The sequence below is a fragment of the Acomys russatus genome, chromosome 26 (genome assembly GCF_903995435.1).
Source record: "Acomys russatus chromosome 26, mAcoRus1.1, whole genome shotgun sequence".
Taxonomy (NCBI): domain Eukaryota; kingdom Metazoa; phylum Chordata; class Mammalia; order Rodentia; family Muridae; genus Acomys; species Acomys russatus.
In genome coordinates this window covers 17,868,630-17,890,840 of record NC_067162.1, presented here as the reverse complement: position 1 = coordinate 17,890,840, position 22,211 = coordinate 17,868,630, and positions in this window count along the sequence as shown.

Sequence of the window (22,211 nt, the reverse complement as noted above, 5' to 3'; positions counted from 1 at the left end):
TAGGCAGGCAAGGTAGATATTTAGGTTAGAACCCCTGAAGATAGCTAGAAGATGGCCGGGCATCGGTCATCAGCCATAGTAGGAAGGTGGCAGATCTCACCTGTCCCTTCTGTGAGCCACAGTCACGGCCTACCTAGGCCTGGGAGTCAGAAGCCACTTCCTTTGCCACCCAGCTCTCCCACTGACAGGGGTTGGTGACAGGTGGCTGAAGCAGTGTTCTCTAGATGGCTGCAATCCCAGCCAGCAACCCCAGGCTGAGAAACACGACTCTGCCTGCCCCACATCACAAAACTATAACGAAGAGGAAGTAGACCACCACCATGAGAAAGATCTGAGGAGCCCACAGAGACATAAATTCACAGAAACAGAATCCCAAACCAAGTACATTTAGTATGTTTTAAGAACCCAATAAACCTGGGCATGGTGGCACACATATGTAATCAGAGTACACAGAAGGCTGAGGCAGGAGGATTGCAAGGTAGAGGTTGGGATATGAAGTAAGATCCAACTCTCAGGAAAAAGTAAAATGAATAATTTTAACAATTAAAGGACTAAATGAGGCCAAGAAATGGCTCAGAAGGTAAAGGTGCCTGCTGTGCAAGCCTGGCAACATGAGTTCAAGTCCCAGAGTCTATGCAAAGGTGAGAGAACCAATTTCACAGAACTGTCCTCTGATTTCCACAGTATTCAATGGAATGCATACACACACACAGAGAGAAAGAGAGACAAAGAGACAGAGTGACAGAGAGACAGAGGCAGAGGCTTACAATAAAAAGAGGACCTGGCCAGGCATGGTGGCACTCATTTTTAATCCCAGCACTTGGGAGGCAGAGGTAGGTGGATATCAAGGCCAGTCTGGTCAACTCAGCTCTAGACCAGCTAGAACTACATAGTAAGACCCTGTCTCAACAAACAAACAAACAAACAAACAACCAAAGGTAGTGGCTAAACTAAACAACACATTTAGAAGTAAATTCTACACACAATATTGATAAATTTCAAAAAAATATATAAGTGAATAAATGTAGTCACATACAAAAGAAAGTTTCCAGTCACTGCTCAGGCTCAGGATGGGGTTTCCTATCCAAAGGATATATCCATTTCCTTTCTAAAAAGGGTATGGCATCTACACAATCCTCTCGTATGTTTTAAATCATCTCTACATTACTTTCAATAAATAATATAATATAACTATTATAAAACTGTTGTGATCTTCTTATTTAAAGACTAATGAGGAACAAAAAAAAAAAAAACAAACCTCTATGTATATATCGTACTGGCAAATAAAATGCCCAAGTATTTTCAGCAAGCTGAATTTTCAACATTTGGGATCAACAGATACAGAAACTGCTAGCTGTCTTGTGTTATTCCATGTATGCACTTCAGGAAAAAATACAAAACTATCTAACCCATCAGAAGAAAGGAAGTGACAGGAAGAGACAGAGCTTTCCAGGGATGCTGGCCAATGTCTGTTCACTCATTCCTTAGCTTCAGGAGTGTTCACAAAGCCATGAGCTCAGTACCTGTTTCTGTGTGAGTCTTCAACCCAAAAGAAGAAGTGGATAAATGCATTAGACACAGCTAAGAGCAAACCCATTCCCTGGACAATGGTGGCTGAAGAAATTAGACCAGATCCCAGTGAAAAATGGGTGCAGAAACATCAAAGGGAGGCACAGGGCAGACAAACGTGGCACACATCTGATCCGAGCCCCAAAAGGAGAGAACAAGAAATTAGGGGTAAAGTTATATTCAGTGAAGATGATGAAGAACATTCCAGAAATAATAGAAGCCGCCAGCCTTCGGGATCAGAACTCTAAGCTGAATAAGCAAATGTCTACATTTAGCCAGAACTCGCCAAGAGAATCCCGAGAGAGGAAATCATAACCTCTTGAAATGAGAGGAAGGCTATCTACAGAAGTGGGAAAGGAAGTGATCCTCAGTGCTGGCAGAGTAAGGGCACACAGAGCGACCCTCGTGACAGGGGCTTGTCATGGTGTTAATGGTAGACATGTTGATCTATGGACGTCGCCATTGGCTTATGGGACCTAAATCAAGATACTTGACCTCAGAAGCCTTCACTTCCTTAGAACATGGTTCTTGGTAAAGATGAAATGAAATGACATAAAGAACTTGGTGAAGGTTCCTGAGCTCAGTAAAGGCTCAGTTAACAGGAGCTACAAATCAACCTCCTTATGAGCCCAAACCCCAGAAGTGATGAGGGGGTCGTGTTCACCTCAAACTGCCTATTAAAGCCACAAGCCCAGGATTCTTGTTTTAGAACTCAGGGCCACTCCTTGCCAAGGAAGGAAATCTAGTGAAAATGGGGTCCAAAGTTTGGTCACAGCTCTTTCCACTTCTAAGGTCTTTACACGCCCTTCAGATCCCTGTACCCAAATGCCAGTGGGATGCAGAAATACAATCTAGTCACTCTCCCATGACACTTTGGTGAGTGCAATCACATCCTGGGTGTTACTAACCAAGTGGCCCACTGTTCCCATGGTGGGATGAGTCAGTGGGTGTTTCTCTTCCTTCAGGGGCTTTCTTAAACAGCTTCCCAGAGTGCCCTTCCCTCACAGCCATCTTATGAGTTGATTATGGACAATGCTACTCTTTCTATTCCTAACACAGCTTCCTCAGCCAGACCCACTCACAGCTGTTTGTGAGTGACTCTGGTCACCAGGGCACCAAAGCCCAGAAGAGTGCCTTGGCTTTGTGCAGCAGCCATTCTGTGAGTGTTTCTTGAATGCAAAGGCTTGAGTTGGGTCATAAAGTTGATGAGCCACTTTAGAGAAGAACCTAAACTTATATGAAAGGCTTGAAACTCATGCAAGAGGAAAGTCAAGTGAGATCTCCATTTCTTCTTCAAACTCTGCCCCATGATGCTCTGAACAGTGTTTCCCAGGACCAAAAAAAAAAAAAAAAAAAAAAAAAGAAAAAAAAAAAAGAAAGAAAAAAAAAAGAAAGAACACTGAGTAACAAAGGTTCAAGTTCGAGGGCGTGGCTGCCATCTCCTGCCTATCATCTTTTCCCACTCTAAGCCACTTCCAAGAGCTGAAGAAACAAGGTCACTCAGAATAACACTGTCCCTAGAAGCCATCTCTCCTCTCCCTTGTAGCCATTTGACACAAACTCAAACTCACTGGCCCTCTACAGTGTGTCTACGACACTCTGGGGGATGACACAGGCACTGTCTTCCCAGCGGATGCCAACAAGCAACAAGCTTTGACAATAAACTACAACTTGGGCCACCAAGGAAGCTCACAGGAGAGGAGACCAAGCGAATCTCACACACACACACACACACACACACACACACACATACACACACACATACACACACACACACAGGTACCCTGTTTAGAAAGTTCCTCCCTGCTTTGGCTCAGAACTCCTTCACTTCCCCCTTTCCAATTCTGGGAGCCAAGGAGGATACAGGAGGGAGGAGAGAGGGGAAGGAGATGGCAGTGCATTAAAATAAAGAGCGAGAATAGAATGCCGCAGTGTAAGGTTGGTCACACATGTGTTGTTAAGTCAAAACCATGTCCCAGTGTTTGTGGGAGGTGGAATTATCTCATTCTTTTAGGCGGCAAAGCTCTGTGATCCACCATTCAAGTATGTGATTGGATTTCGGCTCAACAAAACCTTAAATTACACACCTATTGTGCCTGAGTTAAGCCCAGCTTCGCAGTGGTGGAGGAGGGCCTCTGTGGCTTCCTTGGCAGCGTTCGATCCAGTCTGGGTTCTCATCGTCTGTTGATGAATGAGTAATAGGATTAGAGAGTCTCGTCTCTGGGGGCCACACTGTAATCTTCAGGTTGGGACAAAGGCTGGGGTGATGGATAGGAGCTGCCTGATCCAGACAGGCCCACTCCTGCAGTGTGCCATTGATATAAGGGACAGACCAAAGGCCTCAGTGAGGACGGTGCCAAGTCTTGGGAACAGATCTGTTCATGTGAGTTAATGGTCTACTTGTCTAACAAGGCACAGCACTCCCATAGAAGGCCATAGCTAGGAAAAGGCCCCTGAGGTGACAGAGGGAGTGTCACTTAGGTTTTGTGTTTTTGATTTTTTTTTTTTTCTACCCAGCATCCACTCCCCTGGAGCTGTCTGGCCACTGGAGCCACCCTGTTCCATGGAGACACCATTCCATTCCTACTTTGAGAGGAGACTTGGAGGGATTGGCTTGGCCTCCAGCTTGGGGGGAGGTCATGTGATGAAAACAGGGCACCTAGATCTACTGGCATTTACTGTAGAACTGCCGTGGGGGGCTTTCAGGACACAGACTGGAGGCAAGAGCATATCAGTAGGAGAGCAAGGTGGGACAGGCCGTGAAATGAAAGGCAAGGAGACACACCCAGCAGAGCCAGGTGAACCCTTGGGACTTTTTAGTCACTAAAAGCCTGCAAATCCCCTTCTTGGCTTGAGACAAGATAGCTTGAGATGGGTTTTCTTCTGTCCAGTGAGTTCTGCCATATTTTACAGGCAAAGACTCAAAGTTCACAGAGGTTCAGCCACGAGCCCAGAACAAGACAGAGCTGGCGTTCAAGAGCAGGCTTTTCGTCTCAAGGACACTGCACTTTTCCATCCCTTGTCCCTACCTGCCAGTCAGCTGTGACTGTCCCACAAGACTCCAAAACTGCTCCCACTCAGGAAGGAACAGCAATAGCCTGAGAGATCCAAGGAATGCTTTCAGTCCTCGGGAGGGGGTGGGGGGAGTCCAGGTAGCGTTTCTCTTCCTGTCAAAAGCTCCATCTAGTCAGTGGTCGAAGAGGTTTGGAACAACAGAAGTGTTGGGAGACGGGTGAATTTCAGTTAAGTTCCGTCATACCCAGTCATTTTCTAGCTGTGTGGCATTGAGCTAGTACCTTAACCTTTCTGAGCAGAAATAGAAGCAGCTCCCTGGTGCAACAGTGAGGACTAATCAGAAAGTTCATCCGTATCAGCTGCAAATAGGAAGCCTCAGTTACTTCAAACCAAACCAAGAGATCTGGGCGTGTGGTTTTCAAACAACAGCACGTCAGGTCTGGGCATTTCCAAGTTTACCTCAGTGGCCTGCCAGGGATTTGGTCTCCTGCTTGCAGTCGTAGGCTGGTTCTGTAATTACAGAACCTGGCACTTAAAGGAATTGTATTCTCAGATCTGTCCTGTAAAAAGCAAATTCCCAACATACCTCTCCTTACTTCTCATTGGCCAGAGCTAGATCACATGATCACTCCTAGCCACAAAGGCCTCTGGGAAGGCCTACCAATAGAGCTTTGGGCTCTGTGCCTCTAGCCTCAGAACTCCGGGAAGACAGTGGTTGCCAAATGATAAATGATATAAATCACGTGACAGCAGCCCGCATGCCTGAAATACTCAGGGTTGGGAGTAGTATTGTCGTTAGGCCGAATGTTCTGCCAGCCAGCCAGAGCATTTCTCATCTCAGGGGGCAGAACGTCAGCCGGTGCCCCATGCGCCCAGCTTGACATCTTCCGTTGCAATGCATAGCTGTGCCAGAACATGCCACTGTCCCCCACGCTCCATTCCTACTCCAGAAGGCTCTCGTGCAGCAGCTGCCTGTTCGCTCAACAACAACAACAACAGAAAGCACCCATCATGGTGGTATCTGCAGAGAAGAGAGTAAGCAAGAAAGGATCTAAAACTGAAGGTCAAATGCAACAGGTGAGTAACTCGAGGTGGGGGTCGGGAGCTGCCGGAGCCTCATCCTCACATCTTTCCAGACCCGCAAATAGACTGAAGACCCAGCCCCAAGAAAGCCATCATTCTCCTGGATTGCGCACAGTGGTAGCCTGTCTCTTAATCCATCCTTGCTCCCCGGGTCCTCAGTGACTGACACCTGCATTCCATCAGTCACCCGTTCAACATTCAGTTATGAATGACTGTCTGCTGGTGTCAGCTTGACCCTGGGTTCTGGGGTGACAGGCCAGCAGTTAGTCACTCAAGGACCCGGAATAGCTTCCCTAACTGGTGCCTATTGGACATGTAACCAAGCTTCCTAGGGACAGTACCTAGAACATTCCCACAGCTCATTGGCTCTCCATCTGTATATGCTTACAGCGTCCTCCACAAGGATTGCTTCCGAGTGTCTTGGGCACTCCCTCCACATCACTCTGACTGGACTGGCTACGGTCAAAGGTAGGCAACAACAAATGTTGGCGCGGATACAGAGAAATGGCCCCCTCAAACACTTTGACAGGGGGAAGGCAACAGTCTGGACGTCACTCTCGGCCTAAACAGAGTCACCAGTTTGGCCTAGCAACTCCTCTTCCAGAGACATACCAAAGAGATCTCAAAATGTGTGGCTAGAGAAACGTCCACACAAACACTACAATGTCCATAAGCCAAAAAGAGACAACACAGGTGTCTGGCAGGCAGGGACTAGAGATACAGGTGCATTCCTTCCACAAGGTCTTAAGTCACCCCGCTGAGAGCAAGGGAGCACCTGCTGCAGGGAGGCCAGCTAAAAATCGCTAGCCATACAGAAGAAGCCAGTCACAGGAGACTTCGTATCACAGGCCTCCTTGTGTGTCCAGAAAAGTTCAGCTAGAGATCTAGAATGGAGGTCAGTGACAGGCAGGGCTGAGAGACTGTAGGGGACAGACTACTGAGAGACATGGGGCTTCTTTCTGGGGTGTTGAAAACTCTTTGTGTGTGGGGGGGGCAGGAGTAGGATTAGACAGTAGTGATGGTTACGCTACTTCATAGATTTACTCACTAGCACTTACTCTTTAAAGGAATATGTACGTAGGGCAGTGAGATGGCACAGTGTTTGATAAAGGCTTTGCCACCAGGACCGCTGACTTGAGTTATATCTCCAGGACCCACATAAAGGAAGGAAAGAACAGGCTCCCTGAAGTTGTCATCTGATCTCTATATATCTACTGTGCTGTATGTGCTCACAGGCACAGGCCCGTAGGTGAGTGTACACACTCAACACACACACACACACACACCACAATCAAGGGGCATGCTTGTGACATGAGGACTATATCTCAAGGCACCACTACCAATTCTAAGCCCCCCCATCTCCACCATAGGAAAGGACTGTTTTGCGGGGGGGGGGGGCAGGGGCGCGGGGAGAAGTGCAGCACTCAGCTGCTTCGTCTTCCCCTGGCAGCCCAGACAGCAAATGCTCCAGGAAGTCTGACATTGGCTGTCGAAGTGCCCCCCAGACTCCCGCTAGGCCTGACAGCCAAAGGGGGTGGGGGGTGCAGGCACCACTGGGGCTGCTGCTGACGTCCAAAACCTTCCCTGTACTTTCTTCCCCTCCGAGCTCACCGCTTGACAAGGGAGCTATGTTGGACACTTGGCATGTCCTTGAGAAGGACGTTAGCGTAGAGGCTGCAGCAGCAGCCTGTCACTGGCCAGCTTTGCCTTATTGTATGGTCCCCTGGGGGAGAGAAGAGGAGTCTAGAGCAGCCACTGGGGCCAGTGAAGGTGACTTTTTTGTCGTGACCCCTTCCCTCATCAGTGTCATCACACCTGCATAAAAAGTCACTAAGGCGTTAGCATGGCCAATTACTCTCCTTTTCAAGGTTTACTCTAGTGGCCACACTGGAGTGAATGAAGCAACTGGCTGGACTTTTCCTTCATGCAGAATAGTTGGGATGGACATCCTGGGGCGTTCTCAACCAGGCTACTTTTCTAGAAAACCACTTAGCTGGGGATGGAACTCGTCTTTGTACTAATCCCCAGCTTGTTACACGGGTCACCTTAATCTACACACCAGTTCCCACATACTCACAGTGGAGGTCCGTGCCCCTCAGCACTTCCGCAGATGTTGTTGGGAAGTTTCCCTGCCCCTCATCCACAATTCTCAGACATGCATGAGGAGCTCTCTGCCCTCCCAGGGTTGTGAAAAAGCCTTGTGGGGACAGCTAGGTTAGGGAGGGTTTTTCTCATAATTTCTCAGTTTCACAGCATCTGTCCTAGAAGCAGGGATGAGGACAGCTGGGCACTGTATCGACCTGAGTTGTTTCTGAGCCGAAGACAATTATATTAAAAAAAAAAAAAAAAAAGACCAACAGGGACCTGTAGAGGTCCCCGAGCTCAAAGCTGTTGTCCTCGAATGGGAAAAATACAGGGGGGGGGGGCAGCACAGATACAGCATACTCTAAAAATTTTCTAGATCCAGGTGTAAGAAATGGTTAGTACTCCTGGATTTGGCCCTGCTCCCTACAATGCTTTAGTGCATTCACCAGAGACATCGAGCAATAAGTGCCTGCTGGCCTCTCTCGCATGCACAGGGAGAGGGCCAGACGAGAGAGCTATGAGACTTTGGTGATCAAGGTGATCAAGGGACCTCAAATAAAAGACAAGCTCTCTACCTGCCAGACACACTCCCTCACAACCAGGAGTGAAGGTTGAGATCACAAATAGGGTTGAGCATGGCAGTGCACACTCGGGGAGCTGAAGCAGGCAGCTGGAGAGTGCGAGGCCAGCTGGGGCTAGGTAAACAAGAAAATAGCAGCTCACAAAGAAGAAAATCCACCATATTCCTGAAAGTCCCCAAAAGGAAAGCATATCACAAAAGAAGAGGGCATTTGCAAGTTTCCAGAGATGTGATGAAACCTTTGGTGTCAACCCAGTTCCTTCTGAGACGTTGTAACCCTTGGGTTAATAAACCCTTGGGTTTATTCCGTTTCCTAGATGCCTAGAAAATGCTTCCAGAGATAAAGTAGTGAGATACCCAGCTACTGGCTGAGTTGTTACAGTTCTGGGTCGTTCCATTTTTCAAGCACACACCCCATACCCATGCTGAGCTACAAATCTCAGTTCCCCCACATCCTTGTTCCTAGGGGTTTCCCCTTCCACCAGGACAAAGGAATGAACATATTTTGCCTTTAAAGGTGACAGTTCTAGGACAGCAGTAGAGGCCCTAGGGGCATGCTCAGGGTTTAGTGCGGGAAATGGCCTTAAGTACAGCTGTAGATGTGGGAAAGGAAAAACACAAGACAGCTGTTACCAAGAGACGGGATGACAAGCAGCTTATCTTATTGGGTGATGTGGGTCAAATGACACACTCCTCTAGCCTGGGCTTACCCATCTGTACTACAGAGACAATATGGCTGCCATCCACCTCACAGGACTGGCAGGGTTAGGTAAATAACACATGTGAAGTGCTAAATGCGGCACCACCGTCTCACTCCTTGTGAAATGACAATGTTTACCATGGGGCTGGAAAAGAGAGGTACAGGGTATAGGGTTGTGGGTTGTGTGAGAGGAGATCTTTTTTCTGGTTGCACCGCTGCAGTTGCCTCCAGACTTTGGTTTGTTTGCTTCTCGCACGCAAAGCCAACATGGCTGCCACCAGGCCCGACCTCCACCTCAGGAAGCTCCTCCAGACCTAGCGGTTTGTTGTCCCCCTTAAGGTGATCCTAATGGGCAGGGATGTCTTCTCATCTACCCATTGCCTGCAAAAGAGCTGGCTGTGCATCTCACCGAATGATTGGGTTTAAGTCCAAATTGATCCTACCTCTCCTCCCCCAGCTGTGCATCCCCACAAAGTCCCACATCACGGTTTCCCCAGCTCACTCCCAGAGCAGGCGGCCTGGAAGCCGCCATGCAATGTGGCCAAGCAGAGTGATGTCCAAAAGAATGTGGCCTGGTCAGTAAGGGGTGCCTCAGGGACGGCAGAAGGCAGGATGTCCCTCACACACACAGAGAAAAAGTCTTCATGATGTTGGTGGTGGTGGTGAGAAACTGTCCCGAGGAAATTCGTACAGGCAATTTCACCATCACCAGCTGGTATTTTTTGGCAGCTGCGACACAATAATAACCATGTTGAAATGGCACCCACGGCCTTGTAGGAACAGGGCATGACTTGTTACCTCCTCAAGCCTGTGCGGCTCCACCCGTGCACATCTCTCCTGGAACAGCCTGGGGCAGCTCACTCCAGGGTAGCCCAGATTAACACCAGCCAACAGGGTGGTGGGACGGAGGGAGTCTGATCTGGGTAGGCCCCCTGCTCAGTCACTAGGAGCCCACACAAACTAACCAGAACCCCCTAAACACCATCACACCCATCTCCTCCTGCGGCAGCCCCTCCCACACTCATTCCACCCCGAGTGTGCTTAGGCACATTTCAAAGGTCTGTTTAATACATTACCACCTCTCCCTGACCTGACAATAACCACAGATAATCCGGGGCTATTAGAAGGCTTGTTTACAACTCATAATTCTAGGTTGTGCAAAGCCCAACAAGTTGGGAAAGGTGTCAACCTTCCCCGCCCCCCCCCCCCCTGCTGTGAATGGCATAGCGTGTGTACATCAATATGTAATTGATTCAGAGATGTTACAGACATTTGAGAAACAAAGGCCTGCCTCCTCCCTCTCAGCCTCTCCTTTTGGGAATTTACCCCCAAGGAAATCATAGTGAAAAAAAAAAATATTAGTACAGGGGTGTTGTGTGTGTAATAAGAACTTTAGAAACAGCGAGGTGCTCAACAATAGGGGATTAGTTAAACAAACCTTGGACATGTATACAATGAGATTCTAAGAAGCCATTTAAAATAACATTATGTAGGAGGCTGGATCACCTGTTGTTAAGTGAAGGAGAAAAAGCAGGCTACAAAGTAAAGGCTACAGTTAATGTCATTAGGTTATTTTATATGTATACATTTACTTGACAGTCCTTGGGTGGTAAGGTGTGTGCTGTAGGCAGACAGGCAAGTTTTGAGGCTGGATTTTCTTTGCTTCATGACCTTGGGCAAGACACATAAACTCACCGTATGTTTTTTTTGTTTTGTTTTGTTTTGTTTCGTTTTGTTTTTTTAAGACCAGCTTTGTGGGCCCATTGTAAAGATTAAACAAAATGTTCTTGTAAAGATCTTTGCTTCATATCTGCCATAGAGCAATTGTTCAACAAGTGGGGGTTATTGTTTCTGCAAAGTGAAAGTGTGTGATGTTGGATGGCAGATGTGAAGCTATCTCTTCTCTTTTTATGATTTGTTAGGTTTGCTTGACTTGCTCCTGCGAAGTACCATTAGTAATAAGTCCACCCCAGTGTTAGTTAACCCAGTTGCTGGGGCTGGGAAAGGAACTGTAACTTGCAGAGAGGTGGGGCCTGAATTACACTGAGACATGTTGGGGACTTTTGCAGGTTAGGGATGAGGAGCTTTGAGTTAAGTCCATTGGCTAGGAAGAGGCTGGGCTGAAGAGTAGCCACATCAGAAACATGGGCCCAGAGAAGGCAAGAGAGAGATGCTAACCCAGAAAGACAAGCTATGTATGCCTGGCACCCCCACTCCCCACCCCCACCCCCACCTTCCCACCCCCAGCCCCCCACTCCCAGTGCTATCTATCTTGCTCCTTCCTCACTGAAGAAAAGTGTGGGATGGGAAGGAATGATTAAGCCTCTAAAGAGAGGCTTGCCCATGGTCTGAGGTTTATAGTGAGGGCAACAGGGTGGTTGCTAATGAAAGAGGGTGGCAGGAAGTAAGTAGGAACTACTGGGAGCTAGCACAGCTCAGAATGTTCCAAAAGATGGCCCTCGTCTTAACCAAGAGTCCCAAGAGTTCAGAAGTGATGCCTCCAGACTCCTTGGGCCTGAAAAGGTGACACCATTTCCTAAGCTGCTTTACCCAGAGTTGGGGCTCTGTTGATTCTCTCTAACTGGAGGCCACATTCGGGGAAGAACCTTTCCGTCTAAATGCAGTCTCCGCCCTACACCGGCTCTGACCACCTTTCCAAGAAGAAAAGTACAGAAGTCAGAGAGAGCTGTGACTTGACAGGCATCTTCTATGAGCTTCTTAAGGGAGACTGTGAACAAGGAAAGCACGAGAATGGATCGGGTTCTTTCTGAGCAGTGATGAGAAGCCACCACTCCAAGCCTGGCCTGGGTCTCTTTACCCTCCACAAAGGAACAAGATCAGACTCAAAGCCTTGCTCCCTGCCACTTTAAGAACAACAGCATGATGGACGAGGTAGAGGACCCAAGAAGACTATCCTGCAGAAGTCTCTGCTTGTCCCCACTCAAGAAGGAAAGAAGCCAAGCTGGGGTTGGGGTCCTTCGCTTTCAGGTTCCCAGCTCTGGCAGCTGAGAGTAGGGCTGGAGAGGAGAGCTCAGGGTGAGGATGAGGACTTGGGGGTCCCTCCTGAGCATGGCAGCTCTGGCCACCTGTGCTAATGCTGGAACATGAGGACAGGACATCACCTCCATACCGCTTCCTGCTTGACTCCACAGCCCCAAAGCCAGAAAGCAGTGAATGCAGAGAAACCGGAAGCATTGGACACAACTAGTAGGAACTCCAAATGCTGCAAACTATAATTACTGTTCGCTCAACAAGTTCAACACAGTATTACCATCCAGCTCATTATTAGCTCCACTTCTGCAGATGCCTCCAGACAATGGAAAAGTGATTTAGACAAAGGCTAGCAGTGGAATTCTTCATAACAGACAAGTCTTGAGGACAACCCAAAATACGCATCAGTTGACTGATTATTTTTAATTGTTTATTTTTATCGTATGTATATATGAATGTTTGCCTGTATACAAGAGTAACAGGCTATTGTGAACTATTGTGTGGGTGGTGGGAATTAAACAAGAGCTCTTCTTAAGATTTTTAATTGTATTCACCCAATGGGGCATCACGACCATAGAGAGGAACCTGGCCCTAGTGTATACAGCCACAAGCATGAACCAGAATATACCATGTCAAGTGAAAGAAGCCAAACACCAAAGGTCATGTCATGATGCCTTTTCCTTAAACCATCTAAAGTAGGGCCATGCCTAGACCAACAGGCAGATCACTGGTTTCCATGGGTGTGGTGGGAACGAGGGCTGGGAAGTAGATGTTTCATGGCTTCTGGGTTTACTCTGAGAGTCATAAAAATGTTTGGGAACTAGACAGAGTAGACAGTTTTACCACACTGTGAACATACTGAGCAGCACCAAATGGGAGTGGGAGTGGGAGGTGGAGAGGGGTGAAATGGCGAGGGGTGTTATGTGAATTTCACCTCCAGAGAGAGAGAGAGCTGCAATTTTCATAGTTTCTGCTTGCCAGGACATGTGTTCCACATGGTCCCCCTGTAGAGCTGGCCTACCCAGCAAAGATTTATTGCCCCACTTGGCTGATAAGAAAACTGAGGCTGGAGAGGAGATCTGGTCTGCCCAGGGCTGCACATTGAGGCTGTGTGCTCCAGGCAGAGCAGAGATCGGCTCTGGACAGAGACTGGCTCTGGACTGCCCAGAAATTCTTCAGAGGTAAGTAAGCTCTCTCCTTGGGGGCTAAGGATGTACATCCTGACCTGGGAGGCAAGGAGCCAGAACTCAAGAGTCCATGCAGCTTCCATGCTGGAATTCCAAGCTGGACAGCCTGGAACCCAGGGGTGGATGCTTGACGCATGCCTAATATGCAGCATGACCCATGGAGGGCTGCCTGGGGCTGGGGTTGAGAAGAGGGCTGGAGAAGCTGAGGCCCTGCCTTCAAGGAGTATAGTGGAAAACTGTTCTTGAGCCTTCAAGTGCATTCCTTCATCACCCCCAAACCTCCACCCTTGAAATGAGACAACAGGTGCCATACCAGGAAACTATAAGAGTACAGGCTTTGGTATCCTAGGTACAAAGATGCACTAAGCACTCTCTATGTGTCCCTCACTGGCTTATGCGCTTGACCAGACCCTCTACAATCTTGTGTGGCAGGCCAACTGTCACTAGGGTAAATAAGACACCATCCAAACCCACCCACTTGAAAATGCTGTCCCCTTATTGTTTGCAGCTAAGCATGGGATGTACCCTGGTCAAAGAGACTTAGAAGGACATTTAGAGGGTCTCCTGATGAAAAAGCACTTGATCCAAAGAAAGGTGTCCATCCAGAGAGGGCCCTCTTCCTACCATGTTGTCCTATCTGAATATGGTGCTGGGAGACATGGCAGCCATCCCTCCACAACCTGGTGGTAAAAATTGATATGAAGAAGTCAGGACAGACGTAAAGACATCATGGAGCCACTAAGGGTGCAGGGCTGGCCCCATCAGTCATGGGGGAAACTGAAGTTCCTCATCATCCTTATAATCAAAAGGTCTGCAGCTGATAGGTACAGACGACAGATAAGAACTGAGAGACATGGACAGGCTAAGCCAAGGGACTAAGGGTCCATACCACCTGGCCCCGGAACCCCATCCTTCACCCTTGGAAGACACTGTGGGCTGCACAGGATTGCTGCCACCGCCAACAGTGCATCAGGTAGAGTGGGAAGAAAAGTAACAACGTTATAAGAAAAAAGACAATGAACAAAGTGACCAACATCTAACATCTAAGTCCAGGTAGAACTTTGAGAATAGACAGGATTCCCCAGGGTCGAGGCTTTGCCCTGCATTCCAGCCCCAGTGTGGTGTCTCTTGAGCCCAGAGTCTATAATCTCCACTCTCCTGGTAGCTCCTATCCCTCGGGAGCCCTGGTTTCCAAATTCTGCCCCAGCCTCTCTGTTCCTGGTAGTTTCTCAGGCTCACCCAACAGCACCCCTTCCCACCCCAGCTAGCGTCCCTTTCCACACTCCAGGGAGTGTGAAATAAGCTACCTTTATCTATACAGCAGCCAAGGGATCTTACACAGCTTACAGCACTTCCTTGCCCCAGACAGTTTTTTTCTTTGTCCTATGAAGCCCAGACTCAAACCAAATTCACAATCATGACTAAGTAGGCCATGTGCTTCCAGGCCTGCCTTGAACTTCACCTTGACCCCCATCCTGGCCCCATATGTCCCTCGAACCTGGGACATGTACTCTCAGCCTAGGGCTTTTGACCTTGCTGGCCATTTAGCTTGTACAACAGTGTTCCCACAAGGCCATGTCATTTACAGCTCCTTAGGAAGACACATCCTGTCTCTAGTCCGACACCTATTAGTTTTCTATGGCTAGCATCTGGTTCTCTGACATCGTTTCTGGTTTTTGAGCTGCTTCTTTCATTGTTTTCCATCACACTCACCTAGGGGGGGGGGTCCCTCCATATACCCGGCACCATGTCAGTGCAACCCACTGCCATAGCCCTAGCATCCAGAGCAGAGTTGGACTCACAGTAGGTGCTCAGTGAGCAATTGTCTGAGGACTACATCTCCTCCAGGTGAAGCTGCCATGCGCTCTTTGAAGTGCACTCATTCTTATACACACTCAAGAGTGTCGCACTAAAATGTGCTCGCATGGGTTCACAAAGAAAGGTGCAGACTTCAGGTTCATGCCGAAACCCTCCCAGTTCTCAAAATATGACCTTCACCTTCCTGTTTAGCCTCTGTGTATGTGCCTCAGTCGAGTGGGGAGTCATCATTGAGTTCTTGGACTCACTGAGAAAGATAAGTGAGAAAACATGCTGGCATTGAGCACTGTGTCTGGAATATGCTGTACTTGCCGTGTCAGGATAGAAGAGGGTGAGGGAGAAGAGGAGAAGGAGGGGCACATGTTATAGCTGCAAATTCTGTGACAGAGCCCTGTCTACCATCACTGAAACACCCCAAGATGCCTGTCCTGGTGAAAGCGGATGCACGGGGATCTGGACAGACATATACCTAAACCTTTCCTCAGTTTCAGTTGGTTCTCTGCTTAGGTTCAGGCATTGCCAACACCCAGGAGGCCATACTTCCCCCCCAGATCTAACCCAGAGCGAGCTGGGAGCATCAAGAGGGAGGGGAGGAATCCACTCAGGGTCAGGGAACTCCCAAGTCCCCAAAGCCCTTGCTGATGGGACAGCTGCTGCAGGGAAGCAGTTCCAGCCAGCACGAGTTGGGTCTTAATAGCAGCTAATTGGTCATAAGGCAGATGAAGGAAAAAGTATTAACGAGCTCACCATTTGGCTCCAAGTGAATGGGCCATCACCCAAAAGGATTTTATCCGTCTGCCTGCCTTTTAAGAGTTTTCATTAAAAAAGTGTCCTGGCCTTAAAATGGTCCACTAAAACCAAGGGTTTGAAAAAAAAAAAGCAAAATATTAAGCATCATACAGAGCCCCCCAAGTTCTCAGCCACCCTGGGGCTGTGACTCACCTGCGCAGCTACCTTAGACTTCTCCCTCCCTGCCCAGATTGGGGTACTGGGGTGTGGGGGGAAGGGGGCGGGGCAAGGATTACGTGCACTCCAACACTAGATGCCACCCACATTTTCAGCCTACGTTTTTTGGCATTACTCAAAAGAGTCAAAGACTGGGGGCATTGTCCTCAAAGGGAGCTCCATGTGGGCACATGTGGGTTACCAATTGTTCTTTTGCTTCTGTTTTAAAAGTCTTCTTCCCAGAACAGAGAAACACCTTAAGAGGGGAGTTAATTATGCTCTCCTCCAATATCTAATGGGTCAGACATAACCACAACCAACATTGTGATTTATAGCTCTCCGGATAGGCCGTTCCATCCCCCAACCCATGCAATTGCTTTCTATGGTGTCAAGTGGACTCAAGGATTGGCCTGTGGCCATGTCTACAAGGAATAATATTGATCAGTGTGGGATGGTCCAAGCCACTGTGGACAGCAGCATCCCTAGGAAGGTGGCCTTAGACTGTATGAGAGAGCCAGCCAGAGAACAAGGCAGTAAGCAGCATTCTTCTGTGATTCCTGCCCTGAGAGACTTCTCTCAGTGATGGACTGTGACGTGGGAGTGTAAGTCGAATAAACCCTTTTCTCCCATGATGCTTTTCGCCAGACTGTTCCATTACAGAAACAGAAAGGAAACTAGAACACGTAGGATATCCTGGTCTAAAAGTATTACATGAAAATTTACAGAAGTAATCTATTCATAAGGTTTAAATTGAGCGTGTTGAAATCTCACCCTCTTCTTCTTCTTGATGCCAGTCATTCGTTGGCCCCGGGCATCCACACTGTATATGCTATGCTTCCTTTAGTCACTTTAGATGATTATTAGAACAACTGTCAGTATCACAGGACTTGTGGGCAAGTCATCATTACTGTACGTCCCTAAAACAGAAAAAAAAAAATGCTAGCAACCTAGATATAGCAAAGAGAACTTGTAAAAAGAGTCATTCATATGAAAAGACAAAAGTTCCTAACTACTTTACAATGGGACAACTATATAGAGAGGTCATTGTTATTTATGGTTTCAGGCATCCATTGTGAGTCGCAGGCTCACAAGCTGCCGGATGAGGTACAGCTGTGCCTGTAAACAGTACATAACATTATATTGCAGAATGTTACCTTTGTATTTAAAAAAAAAAACATGTAAAAACAATTTATTTACAAAGCAAGCTTAATGTGCTTTAACTTTCTCCACCTTGCTTTTCCAGATTCCCCCACGTGGTCAGCATTGCATCAGTAGTTGTTCATTCTGTTTTCTGTCTCATTATTTAACTCTACCACAATTTATTTATCTGCTTTCCTGCTGTCCTGTTGTTGTTTTTTAAGTGCTGGAGTTGAAGATCTTGAGCTTCACAGGCAGTGCTGCAGTGAACATTCTGGCATCTGAGTCTCTGTGCACACGTGGATACATCTCTCTGGAGTGCAGAGCAGGAGAAGGAATATGTACTTCATGGTATAAGCATCCCAGACTCCACCTGACACTTGTTCTCAGAGATGTCTGCACAGATCAGCTGGCCTACCATCAAGTAAAAACACTTTTTCTTTTTTCTTTTTATTTATTTATTTATTTATTTATTTATTTATTTATTTTTACCATCAGTAAAAACACTTTGAAGAACAGTTAGGCAATAGCTACACATGCACAGACATCTCTGTGGCTCCGCATTCTTGCCGAACAGTGTTGTCAGACGTTCAATCTATTGGGTGTGGATAGATATGTCATGGCTGTTTTAATTGCATCTCTGTCATTAAGCAGGCTGAGCCCCTTTTGTGTGCTCTCCGGCCTTTCCAATTTCCTGCTCTGGGATGTACTTGTCTGTACCCTGACTAATTTCAACATATAGATGATAGGTAGGTAGGTAGGTAGATAGATAGATAGATAGATAGGTAGGTAGATAGATGATAGATAGATAGATGATAGATAGATAGATAGATGATAGATAGATCAGACATAGTTGAAACAGTATGCTGTGAACCATTTCCTAATGTAATAGATCTCTTTAGTCCAGAGTCTACATTGTTTTCTGCAAATGAAACTTGCACATCTTACCAGATAACAATTCCTTTTCTATTGCCTTGCAACAGTACCACAAGGACACCTTGATTCACTAATCATTTCTCTAGAGATGAGCATTTTGTTCTCTCTCTCTCTCTCTCTTTTTTTTTCTCATTATAAATAGTAGATTCTGCAGCATTTAGGCCCAGGCAGAGTATTTCTGTGGAAAATAGACAATTCTCTGTGAGCTGCAGTGATACATACAAAAAAAAAAAAAAAAAATTACAGCAGCAGAAGTTTCCCAGACAAAATTCTTCTCTCTTTTAACAGCTCAAAGGACAACACAAGAACACCTTCTTAGGAAATATGTCTGGCAAGATGTGCTGGAGCTAAACACGCAGTCACCTATGACCCAGGATTACGTTCCTGCGGATGAATCCAACAAAAACAGGTCTCCATGGAAAGCGTGACAGTGTCCACAATAGCTTTATTCAGAAGTCACATGAATCTGTGTGCTAATGGCGGGCCCAATGCCACAGGCGGATCTGAAGACAGGAGGAAACCAGCCTTGAAAAAGAATGTCTCCTCTCACTTCATGTGCATAAAGCCCAGGTATGAACAAGATTAATGCCCAGTTGTCTTAGTTAAAAATTGAAAATTAGTTAGAAATCAGAAAAATGACTGGATATGATGGCACATATCTATAATCCCACTACTCAGGAGGCAGTCGGGTGGCCATGAGTTTGAAGCCAACCTAGGCTACATGGTGAGGCTGTCTCAGAACAAATAAGTAAACAAGCAAACAGACAAATAAATAAGTGAAAACAGAGGGAAAAGAAAGGTCAATCTACCTCTGCAATGCAGGGATGTTAAATTAAGTTTAAGAGAGATATTGGATTCAAATGCTACAAAAATTCTAGCAGAGCAGGAAGAATGAATGTACTAGTTCTGCTGTCCTATATGGTAACTATAGGACACTTTTGAGAGGAAATTTTAGATGTTCTCAACACAGAGAGAGAGATAGAGACAGAGAGACAGAGACAGAGAGACAGAGATAGAGACAGAGAGACAGAGACAGAGAGACAGAGACAGAGACAGAGACAGAGAGACAGACAAAGAGAGAGACAGAGACAGAGAGACACAGAGACAGAGACAGAGAAAATAACATATTAGCCACCTTATTAGTCATTCTATGTTTACATATATCAAATACTTACTATAAATAGTTACAATTTAGCCTGTTAAAATAAATAAAAATAAGCTGGGTGCGATGGTGCACGCCCATTGCCCCAGGACTCCAAAGGCTAAGGCAAGAGAACCAGGAGTTTGAAGCCAGCCTGGGCCACATAGCAAGACCCCATCTCAAATCACTTACACTCAAGTGATTAGTACCATAAAAATAAAAATTAAAAATATAAATGCATTTTTCCTAAAACAAACAAACAAACAAACAAAAAACAAAAAAACCCACAACCTTCTGGTTATCCAGTTTGGGCTCTACTTAAGCGAAAGGCAGATTTTACTGAGCTTTAGTCACCGAGCTAAACATTTCATAAAGGTTAGCCAGCCTGAATTTCCTAGTGAGCTCTGTGATACAGATATGAGTGTCCCTACGCTCATATATGGGAAACATAGCATTCTAGGTCCAGGCAATTTAGCTAAGGCCCCTGCTGCATTCAAACGCTATCAATAACCGCCTGAGTCACAGCTGTCATGGCTGTCGCTGACTGGGCACACAGTGTGTCAGACGTTATTTCAGCAGCTTTTACGTGTGTTATCTCGTGTCATCTGCGAGATGATCTCATGCAGCAGGAGCCACTATTATCTCCATTTTACAGGTGAGGAAATTGCGACAGTAAGTCTCTCCCCCCTGGGGCCATGCAGCTGGTCAGTGGCAGAGCTGTGCTCTGTCATTTCTGTGTGGCACATGCCCCAGTTCTGACTTTTCTAGCCCCAGGACCACGCATGGAATCTGCCTCCTGCCTGATGGCTTCGGGCTGTGCTGCTATGGGCCATGGCAGCTGTTTGCTTTCTTCCTGGGTCTTCTGATGGGGGCTGTGCTCACTTGTTGATTTGTTTTTCACTCTCTTGGTCTGTGTAGAGGTCACGACACAAAGCCATCAAACATGGAGGCCCAAACGACCCCAGATAATTAGCAAACAGCTTCACCGAGGCAGGGAAGCTGGGGAAGAGAGCATCTCCACTGTTTCCCTGAGCAGAAAAGGAGGCCTCACTGTCAAAGACCCCAGAGGTCTCCCCCACCCTCCCCCACCCCCACCCCAGTCAGCTTAAGGTTTGTAGTGACACACGACTTTTGCAAAATAGGTATCACCTCATGACCATATTTTAATATAGATGCCTAGAGATCAGCATCAGGGTCAGGGGGTTTAAGAAGAAACCGACACACTAAGCAATTAACCAATTTAGGCAAAGGCTAGGGAGGAGTCACAAGGGAAGAAAGATGCCTGACCGGCCATTGGCTTCCTGTCCCGCAGAGGCCTGGGCCATACCACCCCAAGCCTGTGTGACACCAGCAGCCCACCTGGTTACTGTCCTTAAGCCATGAGGCTTCCAATAAAGCGCTATCCACCCTGCCAACTTACAAGCCACTTTCACAGAGAGAGGCAGAAGCGCCTCAGGTGAGCATCCACAGCCCTCAGCAAGGTGAGCAAAAGACAAGGCCCAGGCTTCTGTTTCCCCAAAAGGGTCTTGGAAGGAAAAAGTTGAGCTGGATGGAGAAGGGATTGGGACTTCAGGGAGCCACTGGGAGCCCAGGCTTATGAAACACAGAAAGAACAAGCCTAGCCACCAGTTGCCTGCTACGTACTAGACCCTTCATACACATCAGGTCTCACCCCTTCAGGGATCCTTTGAGGCCTGGATGTCAGTCAGCCTTGTTCAACGGGAAGGGGGAGACGGAGACTCACACCGGCTTAAGTCATCTATGCTCAGAGCTTGGGAGGGCGGACTCCCTGTATAGGGCCCTCGCCAGCCTCTGCAGAGCAGGAAGTAAGAAAGGAAAGAGAAGCAGGGGTGTTGCCCCCCTCCCCCGCAGCCTAGTCTGAGGAGACGCTGCTGAATGCCCTTGTCCATCTCCCACGATGAGGGGCCAGTCTGAACCCACCTTAGTCTATTTCTCAGCTATCCTGCACCAATTTCTAGTATAAACAATGGCTCCCAGCAGGAAACAATGGAGATCCACGCCATTGTCTAAGCAATGTGTGGGCAGTAGGACCTTGGGTTGGGATTGAGCCATCCTGAAGCCATTGGCGTTCAGCAGGTAGGTTGCCCTGGCCTGGGAAAGGAAGCTATTTCCTTCCCTGGGGAGGGCGGATCACACTCTGGGCATCAGAAGGAAACCCTGGATTAAAGTGCTGCTTGGTGACCTCAGGAAAGCCAGCATTCACGGGTTCCACCAGATGTGCCCATTCAAGTCCCCAACCCCCACCCCCACCCCCACCCCCACACCCCCACATCCCCACACCCCAGCCAGGAACTATCTTTCTCTGGCTGTACCGCAGCCCGGCTCTGAGCAGAGGGGGCTGTACTGGGTGGCAGCCTGGAGTCCAAGCAAAGCCTTTTGCTCCAGTCCCTGGGGGTCAGCACCTGCGGAGGCCACTCCAGTGAGTCCCTGGAGGGGAATACCAGCTGCTCAATTGCTTGACGGAAAGAAAGAAGGCCCTCTGGGAATATTATTGGGAAAAAGTCTCCCAAGTCAGAAGGAAGGCAGACTTCTCAGAATGGGGGGGTGGGGGGTTGGGTGGGGGGGAGGGCAGGGGGAGAGGCAGAACGGGGGGGGGGAGGGGGGAGGCCAAATGTGAAGCTGTTCACGGGCAGCACTTTAAATACTTATGGATGGCAAGGCCATTATAGCCATGTGCAGCCGCACAGCTTCCTGCTGCCCCGGCAGAGCAGGTGGAGGCTGAACCCTGATTATACTGATTGCACAATCCTGAAGCAGATGCTCAGCCTCAGCGAGCTCCCATCCTCACCTTCTCCCCCAAGCATCCTTCCCTGAATTTCACCTGCCCAGTATGACCGGGGATGGCTGGCACTGAGCTGCGCAATCTAAGTATCTGAGAGTTAGACAAGATTCACTAAGGAGTCATTAGTGAGCAAGTGGCCAAGGCTGCTCCTCTTCCCCCCATGCCCTTGGCCTCTCTAGTAGGATTCCGGCACTAGAGAGGTTGACAAATTCAAGGCCTGG